Genomic DNA, 14,453 nt, shown 5'->3' with positions numbered 1-14,453 from the left:
ATGCCTAGAAGATATAAAGATAACAGAATCTTTTTAGATACTTGGAAAACATTGAGATACATAAGTAACCTATCACCAGAACCAATAGCTAAATCTCTAAATCAATCAATATGGGTAAACTCCAGGATCAGAATTGGCGGATTTAAAATCGTCTGGAAACAATGGATAAATGCAGGAATAAGAACATTGAATGATGTCATATCAGAAGGTTCCTTGCTTAGTTTTTCACAATTGCAAAATAAATTTGGACTAAATAAAACACAATATTTTAAATGGATGCAATTGAAGCAAGCCATTCAGGTAGGGTTCCCTGAATGGAAAGATCTTAATACCCAATATAGTTTGCAAGTTTTATGTTTCCAGGCGGATTTCTTGGGACACCAAGCCGCAAAATGGTATAAATTAATATATGGATTTCTAAATAAAAAAAAGAAAACTGGACTTAGGGATATTTGGAGCATTGAGATTGGACAGACAATTTCTGCATCTCAATGGCCAAGATTCTGGTCCTGGAGATTAAGATTAACAAAGTCAGCATCTATGAGTCAAACATGGATATTTTTATTACATAGAGTGTTATGGACCCCGACGCGCTTGCAAAAAATGGATAATACTAGATCTAATAGATGCTGGCATTGTAAAATAGAAGTAGGGACATTAGATCATTTAATTTTTTTTTGTCCTTGCATAAAAGCCTTTTGGAATTTAATTTGGCCCCAAATTAACATATTACTAGAAAATCATATTGGTCTCTCATATGATACCATATTATTTGGTACTGCAACGAGAACACAAAGTCCAATATCAGCAAACAATAACAAATTGCTTTTAATATTGACAGGAGTTGCCATGCAGCAAATCACACAAAATTGGAAGGATTATACCAAGCTAAATTATACATTCTGGTGGAACTCGGTGTGTCACATATACAAAATGGAGAAAATATTGGCATTACAACAAGGAAATATAAAAAATTTTAAGAAAATATGGGATCCATTGACAAAATATTCTAAAGATCAGATATCTTAACACATTGATAATAATAATATAGGGTTAGGGAGGGAAATATAGAAATTAATATGAGGAAAAATGAAAAAACAAATAACAGGGGAAAGGGATTCAATATATATGATATGATATTGTACATACAACTATAATTATTATAAACTAAATATTATGCTATTCATTTATTGTAAGAATGAAAATTTTATAAATAAAAATTTAAAAAATAAAAATAAAAATCTTTATTGAGTTTCTAAAACTAACAAAACTGCAATACAGTATCTGTATCAAGTTTCAAGTTTATTAGGATTTTATATAACGCCTATCAAGGTTATCTAAGCGATTTTTACAATCAGGTACTCAAGCATTTTTCCCTCTCTGATCCGGTGGGCTCACAATCTATCTAATGTACCTGGGGCTAAGGAGAATTAAGTGACTTGCCCAGGGTCACAAGGAGCAGCGCAGGGTTTGAACCCACAACCCCAAGGTGCTGAGGCTGTAGATCCAACCATTGCGCCACACACTCCTTCTGTACAAATAATATTACTCATATATGCATTTATAATCAATCAAAATCCATACAACATAAAAAACCCCACCCAACCAATATTTCATAAGGGAATAGAACCATACAAAAGAAATACCCCCCTCCTGCCCTCCTCCCCCTGGGTGTGTGTGCATTATATCCACAGAAATAAAGGAAAAGACAACTATAATGAATCCATGAAAGACGTCAAAGGGCCCCAAATTAACTTGAATCTCTTAGGGCTCCTTTTACAAAGCCGCGCTAGCAGGGTTAACACGCATGACTTTTCATCACGCGCTAACCCCCGCGCTGGCCAAAAATTACCGCCTCAACTACTACTCAGAAGGAGGTGGTAGTGGCTAGCGCGTCCGGAGGTTTAGCACGCACTATTACACATGTTAAACCGTTAGCGCATCTTTGTAAAAGGAGCCCTTAGTATGCCCCAGCATATTCGCATTCATCTTTTCAATCTATAACTTAAACATAAATTTGCCCACCAAAAATTAAAGTTAAGGCGATCCCAGTTCTTCCAATTGTGGTCATAATAAGGAAAAGCCGACTTTTATATCTGTCCAATGAGGGCTTCAGATGTAATATTATCCCACATATGACTACCTCTTTCTTATACTTTTGAGTTGTGTATTGATATTGCTCACTAATTCTACATCTTGGATCCTATATTGAGGACTTGAGTTGAAGTTAAGCTATAATTTTCTTAATATGGTTGATTATTTTCTATAATTTGTATTGTATTTTATTTTCTGCTTAACTTTACCTTTCTGTACAAGTGGATACTTGATATGTTATTGAAAAATAATAAAAAAATAATTAAAAAAAAAAAAAAAAAAACCCATAAGGGGAGACCTAAGGGAGAGAGCTGAGTTGAGTAGAGATTGCTGAGAGTGCATGCCTGGTTGAGGGTAAGAGTGCTATGGTGAAGAGAGGCCAGGCATTTTATGATTGGGGGAAGTCTGCACAAAAAACTCATTTATTCTTAAAACTGAGTAATTAATTATAGTTTAATACATGAAAGTTATTACTCAAAGACCGAAAAAGTGCATATAATTTTTAAACATTTTGTACTGAATTTCTAAACTCCCCCCCCTCCCTGATATTCAGACCATGGCAATCAGCATTTTTGTAGACTCTGGCCACTGTGAGTTCTTTATGCCCTGATATTCAGCATTGGGCTGCACCCAGATACTGGCACTCAAAATCTAAGCCTTCTAAGGGTTCCTTTTACTAAGGTGCGCTAGCATTTTTAGCGCGCGCAAACCCTGCGCTAAACAAAAAATACTAACGCAAGCTCTATAGAGGCATTAGCGATTAGCGCGTGCGGCATTGTAGTGCACGCTAAGCGCGCGCTAAAACCACTAGCGCACCTTAGTGAAAGGAGCCCTAAGTAAAATGTAGCTGCCAGCAGCTATCCAGATACAAGTGATATTCAGGCTGGTACACAGATCGATACCCAGAAAAAGAGCAGCCTTTTTGCTGTCCTAACTTTATCTGGCTATCACTGAATCTTGCAGAAAGCTGACCCACATGCAACACCTACTGGTCTCTCTTTCCTCGTGTTCCCTGAGAAACCAGTAGGTGTTATATGTGGATCAGCTTTCTGCAAGATTCAGTGCTATACAAATGGGATACCTATGTGGGATCCCTACGAGGTCATGCCAAGGGTTAGGGTCACTAGGACTGAATGAGCGGGTCAGTAGAGTGACAGTATAATTACAATTATTCTTTAGGGGGTCAGTAGATTTAAGAGGGTGGGTAAATAGTGTGGGCAGACTTGATGGGCTATGGCCCTTATCTGCCGTCATCTTTCTATGTTTCTATGTTTCTACCCCTGAGAAAGGATTTTTATTTGTCGAAACGTGGATCCATGTTGGCTTCTTCATATATAATAAAGACCTTTGGTGAGTCATCATCAGACAAGGAGTCATCTTTTTCACCTTGCTATTACTAGTTTTCCATGTATACAGTGCTATACTTTGTATTTTTATTTGAATATTTTTACTGCTAATTGTCTATTGCTTATGTTTGACTTATTCTTGCTGTACACTACCCTGGGTAAGTCATTTAGGGCTCCTTTTACGAAGGTGCGCTAGCGTTTTTAGCGCTAGCCGAAAAACTACCGCCTGCTCAACGAGGAGGCAGTAACGGCTAGCGCGTGCAGCATTTTAGCGCGTGCTATTCCGCGCGTTAAGGCCCTAATGCGCCTTCGTAAAAGGAGCCCTTAATCTTCTATTGCCCCACTTTGATTATAAGTCCCATCCCCTTCCTCCCTTTGCCCTTCAGTAAATTCCTTCAAGAAGGCAATGAACAAATCCTAATAAATAAATGTAATGTGCATACAATGATGATCTGTAGATATAAATTAACTTATTCTAGTGTTTGTTTGTTTTTCACAGTTTGTAAAATTGGGTGTGTCAGAAACAGATGTGCTGACTCAGTTTGCTAAAGTGGCCAACTTTATGACTTCAGTAAGTTATAGACAGTGTACAGTCATTTTTCAATTGATTGCTACACTTGCCATTTCTCTTCCTCTTTTCCTGGTTTCACAATTAGAGAATGACACGGGGACAAATTTTCCTGTCCCTGTCTCATCCCTGCCATCTCTGTCCTCATCTGCACAAGCCTCAAACACTTTAATATCATAAGTGTTCGAGGCTTGTGCGGTTAAGGCAGAGCTTACAGGAAGGGGGCAGGGACAGGGACAGCGCCAAAACTTGCGGGAACGGGGAAATTGAGGGCTCCTTTTACTAAGCTGTGCTAGCGGTTTTAGCACGCGCGCGCGCGCTAGAGACTAACGCCAGCATTGAGCTGGCATTAGTTCTAGCCGCGTAGCACGGGGTTAGCGTGCGCTAATTTTCTGCGCGCGCTAAAAACGCTAGCATAGCTTAGGAAAAGAGGGGGTGAGTTCCTGCAGGGACAAATTTGTCCCTGTGTCATTCTCTATTACAATACTTCACTGGCTTTCTAACTCCATGCTAACCTACATGCAGGGTGGAAGGGAGGATGGCATAGCATTGCCTTATTTGTTTCTTATCCAAGGCAGCTTCAGTTGTTTTTCTCCTTATCTTTCTACCGTCCTGGACAAATGAACATAAAGTTCCCTTATTTAACACAACACTCTGATGTCCATCACATCCAATATTCTACTACCAAGCCTTGCATAATCTGAACAACTACCAAAACTAGTAAGGCTATTGCTGAACATTTGGCTAAATGTATAGCTGATAATTTTCTTTGTTAACCTGGCCTTATCTCTAGTATTTCTAGTTTGGACAAAAATATTTGCACAGCTATTCACAATGGAAAATATATTACACAATGTTTTGATTTGGTTTCAATTTTCAGATATTTTATGATTTTAATCTGCGGGTGCTACTGAAAGGAGTAGAGGTATGGAAAGATGGAGACAAGATCTCCCTGGAGGGGGATGGCACCGAAATCCTCTCTAGATTTCTGATATGGACACAGAATGAACTTCTCCCACGGATAGAGTATGATGTCGCATTTTTAATGGTGTAAGAGCACTTGATTCATGAAATACTGCTTCTGTATTATTCTTGATATAGTGTCAGACTGTGTATCTCCTGAAATGGAAAACTCTTACATGTGTTTAGAAGATAACTTACTACTGTTTAGCATGCACTCTACCTCAGAACCCATAGGAATAAAATGGGCCTTACAGCAGATAGAGCAGTCCACTGCCATTAGCATGCATTTTTCTTTATTTAATGACTACTAATGTGTAGCTAATTTAAAATAAAACTAAGTAGACTCTTTGTTAACCGGAACATAATTAACTAGAACTCTCAAACAAACTAGAAAAAAAATCTAAGAAATACTGTGATACTTTAAATAAAAATGAAAATAAAATCAATTTCTGCCAGAAATATAAGTGTAAACTTGGCATGACACACCTGAGTACACCCACACTTTGCCTACCATATGTCTGGTAGTTTGTCTGGAACAATTTATGGAATGATATAGTATGGGGTATAGTATTAGTTAGGCCTATTGTTAATAGTAACTCTCAAGCAACCAGACACTACATTTATCCAGCATCTATCAATCCCCTTGGGTGCCGGTTAACTGAGAGTCTACTGTATAATCAGTTGTGGTTCTTATTAGTTGAAATTGGCACCGCTCACAGTTTGGCTGAAAAATTCATCCATGATGAAGGTGATTACAAACGAAGTATGGTATATAGGCTGGGCATAGTAAAATTATCTGTATCACTAGACAGTCAAGAAATAAAGGCCCAAAATTGCAGAGCACAAAAGACAATACATATACAAAATATAAAAAAGGAAGAATTACAAATCCAAACATTAATAAGTGGATGAGATGATGCATTTGAACCTCCAACCTCCCTCTATAGCACCCCTCCCACCAAAAGTAATGATTCCACAACAGGTTTTTCAATGAGGAAAGCTGTGAAGGAAGAACTCTCAAGATGACAGCTCATTTCCTAAAAGGGAAAAGAACCAGTTCTGGTACAAAGGAATAGGCAGGGAAAGAGGAAGAGTGTACCAAGTCCTCACAGAATGCAATTATGAAAGGGAAGTTAACACAATTGTTAACATATCTTTTAGATGCAATAGAAACCAAAGTATTAGAAAAAAGTCTCTCTTTTGTACCCATACCAAGATGCAACACATTTAACACATGAGCTGAATTATATAAGTTTACAAGGAAACTTTTAAAAATTTACAATTTTGAAAAACAAACTGCAAATAATGTTGACCTCTCTACTGTCAAAACAAATAGTTAATGGCAGCCACCTGAAAGTGTGAACCTCTTCTCATATACACATTTGAGCAATTGATAGCAAAATTTAGAAAATTTGAAAAACAAAAGAACAGAGCATAACACCACGAATGAAGAAATTGCTATTCAGAGACTTAGAAATGACACAAGTAAAGTGATTAAGTCAGCTGACCAAGTGGGAGTGATTGTGTTATGGACAAAGATAAGTGCATATCCAAAATAGAAAGAGAATTGAATGATACCAATTAAAAAAAAAATTAAATTAAAACAAGACCCCAGTCACATATTAAGAAAGAGATTATATTTGTGATTGAAATAGCTCACTCAGGCTGGTTTCTCATCGACAAATAAATTGATTTTTCACAATACATAACCCTGTAACTCATGCCATATATATTCTTCTGAAAATACACAAATCATTGGAATCGCCACCGGAATACCTATTATTTCAGCCGTTGGCTTAATATTAGAACCATTATCAGTATTCACTAATCACTTTATGCAGCCATTCATTCCATAGTTCCCATCAGGTATTACCCTAATTTAATCAACCAAGAAAAAAATTTAAGATTTCAGCTATCTTTCATTGTGTCTGCTTCCACAGTTTCCTTCCTTTGGGACATAGCAGACCATCCAACAGAACACTGCATGAGAACTTTATTTCAGAACCAACTGACAGAACTTTTGAGTCATCTCAATCATACATGTGTGCCCTTTCCTGCCTGCAGCTGTTTTGCAGAACCACGCCAGTCTTGTGTTTTGCATAGACTCATTAGGATATGTTTCTTGTCAGTTTGTCAGTGTTTTTTCTCTTGTTTTTTATTGTTAAATTTTGTAAGTTCCTTTCTCTGAGAACAAGCAGGCATAATATTCTCACATCTGGGTAGCATCATCCATGGAACCCAGCACGGATAGTCAAAAGTATACTGTTACTTTAAATCTTTAGAACCGCCTTTACTGCCTGACATCGGCTCACAGGAACGTTTTATATGAAGCTGAGAAACTGTGTTTTGAGTTCTCTCAAAGCATGTCACATTTTTCCCTTTTTTATGCCTTCCTTTCAGTTGTTTTCTTCAGTTTTGTTATAGTGTTTTGTGTTCTCTTATATTCCTTCATTTTTTGTCCAATTTTCAAATTTTTCTGGTTTTTGGGCTTTCGGGCACTTTTTAGCCTTTTAGCCTGCTCCCTTGCCGGGAGTATTGACTCTTTCTTGGCTTGAGTTTTACTCAGCCTCCCCGGGCCATGGAACCCATTGACTTAGTGTCAGCAATTTTTCCATCAATGTCCAAGGCACCTAACAGCTTCAAACAGTGCACTCAATACAATAGGACCATTTCAGGCAACAACACACACAACTGGTTTGTAGTATCTAGGTCCTGATCATGGGGACATTTCGGGCATACTCTGCTCTCGTATGCAGAAGAGGTCACTTAGAGCCATAAAATTGCAATTTGAAAAACTTTTCGGTACAACTTCAGGGACATTGAGCATGGCTGGAGACTCTGACCCTGATGCTCAACCATGTTCAACTCCAGCATTGACGACTCACTCCACTTCCTCATCTTCATTGCTACCAGTATCAGGGGAGCCTCGTAAGCGAGCTAAGCACAAACATAACCTCTACCAGACATGAATCGGCATCACCTTGGGCATCTACTCCATTGACATACTTCATGCGTCGATGCACCGATGACCAATCACCATCTTTACATTGGCGCCTCCTCAAAGGCATGCAGCATCGAGGTCCCCAGTGCCTTGACACCCAACTCAACAAGCGCTTATTGTACCCTTGTCAACATTGGTATTGGTGCCATCACTGCAAGATTAGTTTTGAGCGCTGTTGCAGCAAGAACTGGATGGGTAACTGCAGTCGCACCCTGTGCAAGTTCCTGCATCTTCACTCTCTGCCCAGCCCAGTCTGAGCAACAGTCATGGAGTCCTTTAAGGCATTGATCTCGGATGTCTTGATGTTGAGCTTCCACATCAAAAAGATGCTTGATCCAGGGAGTAGAGCACACCAAACTCTCCTCGATGTTTCTCATCACATTCTCAAAGTTCCCCTTGATACTCTACTTCCAGAAGTGTTGACATTGAGGACTCTGACTCGGATTTGACACCATGCTCTTCTCAGAATTTTCTGCATATAACCCTAAGGGATAATGTTAGATCCTTCACCTCCTTCTTGATGCAGATTTCTACCTGAAAGTCTGTCCTTTACTAACTTTATTAAACAGATGGGACAAACACTCCCTATTGGCATGGAGTCTAAAAAGGAGCCTCATGCAGAGCTCATGGAGGCCTTAGACTATAAAATGGCCTAAAGCTTGCATCAACGTTCCATTACACAAGCTCATGAAGGAAGCCCTCTTTAACTGGAAAACCCCACTATCTGTCCCAGTGACTCCATGTAAATTGGACTCTTTATACGGAATCCAGACTTGCTGTGGATTTGACAGGCCTCAACTTCACCACCAATCTCTAGTAGTTGTTAGCCTTGAAATGAGCAAATAACTCATGTATATGCCAGTACACCACCAGGAAGAGACGACAGAATCTTAGACAAGTTTAGCAGGTGGGTATTACAAGGAACAATGCTGGCTAATAGAATACTTAAGTACAATTTTTATATAACCTTTTATTTAAAGTCTTTAATTATACAATTACCAAACTTTGAGTAACATCTTCCATCAGACAAGCTCAAACCTTTCCAACATCTGGTCAAAACTTTATTGGAAACCAGGAAGTATATGGTCATATTCGCATTTGATGCCTTTGAAGTCATCTCCCAGACTTCAGCAGTGTCCATTGCAATGCGCAGACAGGCTTGGCTCTGAATTTCTCATTTGGACCCCAACGTCCAAGATCACCTCTCTGATATCCTATGTTTAGGGGATGATCTTTTTGGTGTTCATATTGAGGAGGCTACAGAAAAAAATCAAGAAACACATTAATTGTAAGACAACTTTGTCCAAGGTACAAGCTTCACAAACAGAATCATCATAATGATATTCCAAGATCTCTTGATGCTCCTCTTACTATTCTTCCAAGCATTGTTATAATCAGTTGTCTATGTCATCTCATCCAACAGAGATAGCCTAAACAGCAGAGACAACAAAAGCCTCAGTCTCAACCGCAATCCAAACAGCAAGTGTTTTTGATTCCCTTCTAGAGAGCATTGTCAATATCCCTTCTCGCTCCCTCTGGATCTTCCCATAGGATGCAGACTCCACCACTTTTACCATCACTGGACTCTACTACTACTACTACTACTACTACTACTACTACTTATCACTTATATAGCGCTGAAAGGCGTACGCAGTGCTGTACATTGTGACATTTATAGATAGTCCCTGCTCAGAAGAGCTTACAAGCTAACTTGGAAAGACATGACATATAGGGTTGGGGATGCAGAACCCAAGGTGAGAGGAGTTAAGAGTCGAAAGCACTCACAAAGAGGTGGGCTTTTAACTGGGCCTTGAACACTGCCACTCTCATAACATTGGACCAGTGAATTCTCCAGATGGTATCCTAGGGTTATGCCATACAATTATTATGAAATCCTCCAACCCACCTTCCAAGAGAGTATCTTTTCAACTCCCTCTATAAGAGCGTCCTTCACCAAGAGCTCTCAGCCCTTCTCCAGCTCAATGCACTAGAACAAGTTCTTCTGCAGGAGAGAGGCTGAGGGTTCTAATCTAAGTATTTCCTAATACCAAAAAAGACCATCAGTCTCTGCCTAATTCTAGACCTCCTTGCTCACAACAAATACTTAAGGATAAGTTTCACATGGTCTCTCTAGGAGCGCTCATACCATTATTTAAGAATGATTGGCTCTGCTCTCAACCTCAAAGAAGCGTACACTCACATTCCCATCTTACCTGCCCACAGGAAATATCTTTACTTTTGGGTGGGTTCTCGCCATTTCCAGCGTTGGCACCAAGAGTGTTCACAAAATGCCTGGTGGTACTAGTTGCAATCCTCTGCTCATGCGGGTTTCATGCATTTTCTTAGTTAGACAATTGACTAATCAAGACCTTATCATTGCAATAAGCTCAGCATGCCTTAATTTGTAGTCAACTACCAGAAATCACATCTACAACCAACTCAGACCTTGAAGTTCATAGGAGCTCTTTTGGATACAATACAAGCTTAAGCTTTTCTACCTCAACAGAAAGTCAATAATCTTATCCACCTATGTCAGAAAGTCTCCTCGCTATCATGCATTACTGCACGCCAGATATTACATCTTCTTGGTCATATGGCCTCTACAGTACATGTCACTCTATTCACACATCTACACCTTAGAGTACCTCAATGGACTCTTTCCTCCCAGCAGACTCAAGCCACAGGATCTCTTTCTCAACCAATACAAGTAACCTTAGAACTTCCATCAATCCCTACAGTCAAAATGTGGTTTAAATCTGCTGAACCTCTTAAAAATATAGTACAGCATTTTTTATGAGACTTATCTGCTGGTTAGAAAAATTAAAATACAAGTATTCTTTGAACCTTTGGAATGAATACAAGAAAGAATCCAATTCAAATTCTACTGCATATTATTTAAAACCCTACACGGAGACAGCCCATCATACCTGAACAATCGCCTCATCCAAGCACCCACTACCAGACACAGAAAAACGCACTCCCCATTCATACCCCCCCCAATCAAGGAAGTAAAAAGAACAAAACTACACGACGGCCTCCTAGCCACTCAAGCCGCAAGGCTGGACAACCAGATCTCCAACCTTCTGATGACCACCCCAGACTATAGGACGTTCAGAAAAGAAATAAAAACCACACTTTTCAAGAAATTCCTGAAGCAGCAATAACACCACGACCTCTTAGTAACTCTAAAACTGACATTTGATCTACCCATTACTGCACTAATAATAACAAAAGAATCTCCACTATGACCACCTATTAACTCTCTTACAAACCACCTCACCCTCAACAACCCGATAAATGTTTATAAGATCTACAACTTACCTCTCTAGCTAATCATTGTAACTCTGTTTTTTTAAATTAACCTTTTGTAATCCGCCTTGAACCGCAAGGTAATGGCGGAATAGAAATCCCTAATGTAATGTAATGTAATGTAATACATTCCAGCTACTGACCAGTTAAATTACTTCAGGGCTATCAGTGGCACTTTAGCAGCTAAGTGATGATAAAATTTGTAGTTAGTGCCTAACTCAAAGTCAGCTATGCTGGGAGCATTCCTAGAATGGAGTCAGATTCTTTAATTTGTCATTTTTCAATTTGTATTTTGAATTTCTTTTCTTTAAATTTTTTTAAGGCTGCATTTAAAATTTGTAATCGTGATTAAGAGGGGCATAATCAAAACCAATGGCTAAAGTCCCCTTTTGGCCTAAGGCCTTAGGTGCGCAAAGTAGGCAACAGGGAAATGTCCATTCTCAAAAAAAAAACCACCCAAAATGTGGGGGGGTTTTGAGAATGGCCTCTCTGTATGTTCAGCAGTTTAATTACCCATACCGCCACTACATGTATGTTTAGAAACATTCCAGACCAAAAAATCGCCCAAATCCCAAACGCCCAAAACAAGACCTTTTAGGCGAAGGAGGTGCCAGTAGGAGGGACTTGGGTGATCAGCTCAGCGGCCTGATCTGGAACTTATGTCTGTTTTGACTTTGTCTAAGTCAAAACATATAATTTCTGTCTGGGTTATGGCTGCCAGACAACTAAGTCTAGATCGACCCAAATCCCGCCCACCTCCTGCCTATCCACTCCTCCTAAGCTGGTTTTAGAAACGTTTAAAACCAGTTTTGATTATCAGTACTTGGACGACCTGTCATTTTGATCATCCAAGTACCGACTTAGGCCAGTTTTTGGACTTTTAAAAAATGTTTTATTATGAACCCCTAATTGTGAAGTTACAATGGAGGGTAAAGTGACTTGTTCAGAGTCACAAGAAGATGCAGTGAGAAAAAAAATACATAACATACCTTTAATCATACGATTAATCATGATTAAAATTTTAATTGAAATGTAGCCGTAGTATTAAGTAATTTTTTATGGTATATTTGTTTACTGTTATTTTGCTTCTTTGTAAACTATATTGAGTCGAGCTTTGCTGGACCAAAAGGTAGTGTATAATTGACATTAATTCTGTGGAATGTATTCTAGAATTGACAAGGTATAGGCGGAATATAAATATTGGCATAACTTAACATAATATTAATTCTTTTTTTTTCAGTTACAGGCCCGATTCAGAGTCTCCAGGGAAAGCTACATTTGGTGGAGTCTGCTCTCATAATGCCGGGGGAGTTATTTTTGTATGCCACTTAATAATGTGTCCTCTTTACAATAACTGATGCTAGATTATTTGCTTCCTTTACAGATGTGCCATGACATCTACTTACGATGATGGTTTAAGGGAAACAGACTACCCTTTTACATGCCTTGTCCCTTACTCCTGCTATCCAGAGTCCATCAGGGCAATACTGTACTCAGAATATACATCGTTTTCCTTAGTCATTCTCTTGTGATTCTGTCTAAGAGCACAGCTCCATAGACTATGGCATAAACTAGTGGCACTGGGATCCTTTTACAGTAGATCCTAGGCATGTCTCTCTGCAGATCTCTGTATAACTGTATCATTAACACAATAAGAACATAAGAATTGCCGCTGCTGGGTCAGACCAGTGGTCCATCGTGCCCAGCAATCCGCTTAGGTCAAAGACCAGTGCTCTAACTGAGTCTAGCCTTACCTGCGTATGTTCTGGTTCAGCAGGAACTTGTCTAACTTTGTCTTGAATCCTTGGAGGGTGTTTTCCCCTATAGCAGACTCTGGAAGAGCATTCCAGTTTTCTACCACTCTCTGGGTGAAGAAGAACTTCCTTACGTTTGTACAGAATCTATCCCCTTTCAACTTTAGAGAGTGCATTCTCTCTACCTTGGAGAGGGTGAACAACCTGTCTTTATCTACTAAGTCTATTCCCTTCATTATCTTGAATGTTTCGATCATGTCCTCTCTCGGTTTCCTCTTTTCAAGGGAGAAGAGGGCCAGTTTCTCTAATCTCGCAGTGTACAGAAACTCCTCCAGCCCCTTAACCATTTTAGTCGCTCTTCTCTCTGGACCCTCTCGAGTAGTATCATGTCCTTATTCTCTAAATCACTTTTACCATAATAAAAGAGGCATGCATGTGAAACATATTTGTTTTGTTTGTCCTTTTGTTTTTAATTTTTTGTTCATATTTGTTTCATTTCTTTGTTTTAGTGTATGCTAATAAAATTAAATTGTGTTATTTTTGCTGTTGTTTTAGATAGAAAATGACATAAAGCAAAACATTTTTTGTTGGTATTTTTCATGTCATTATAAATGGTTGCACATTCTTACCTGTAATACTTACAAATCTGTCCATATTCCCTTACCATGTTTACACCAGCTTTACGAGCAGCAGAGGCAACAAAGAAAGAAGTTTGCTTATAGTTTGAGAAATCCATCACTTTGTCTCCCTTAAGCTTATTCAACACTATAATGGGTAACTGGAGGGTTGGGGAGGAAATGGAGGAAATTACTGTTTTGCTGAGAGGTTAACTGTATGTAGTATGCTTTATCCCAGGACAAGCAGCAGCAGCACATGTGGGTGATGTCATCAACAGAGCTCAGTGTGAACAATATAAAAAGTGTACTGTCACTTTAAAAGAACTTTTAAGTCTTGAGACTGCCCATACTGCACATGTGCCGGTGCCTTCCCGCCCGAAGTCAGCTCGCATGACCATCATTTCTCAATTTACCACAGAGCTGAAGAATTGTGTTCTGTTGAATCTCTTCCAGTAGTACATCAAATTTGGGTTTTGTGCCTTCCCACTTTCATCTTCTTCATTTTTTGTTTCCCTAAATATTTTTGTTTCTTTCAGTTTTCCATTTTTGGGTCTTATGGCCCTTTAGAGTCTCTTTTCAGGCTGGGAGTAATAACTCTTTATTGGGTACCAGATTACTCGACCTTCTTGGATAATAGAGTCCTTCGATCTTGCATCGGTGGTTTTTCCCTCGATGTCAAAGCCTTCCAGTGGCTTCAAGTGGTAAACTAGGTGTAACAGGACCATCTCAGTCACTGATCTACATAATTGGTGTCTTCAGTACCTTGGCCCTAATCACTGGGTGAACTTTTGCAAACACTGC

This window comes from Geotrypetes seraphini, chromosome 6 (genome assembly GCF_902459505.1).
Source record: "Geotrypetes seraphini chromosome 6, aGeoSer1.1, whole genome shotgun sequence".
NCBI classification, from domain to species: Eukaryota; Metazoa; Chordata; class Amphibia; order Gymnophiona; family Dermophiidae; genus Geotrypetes; species Geotrypetes seraphini.
Note: the sequence above shows the minus strand (reverse complement) of the source record.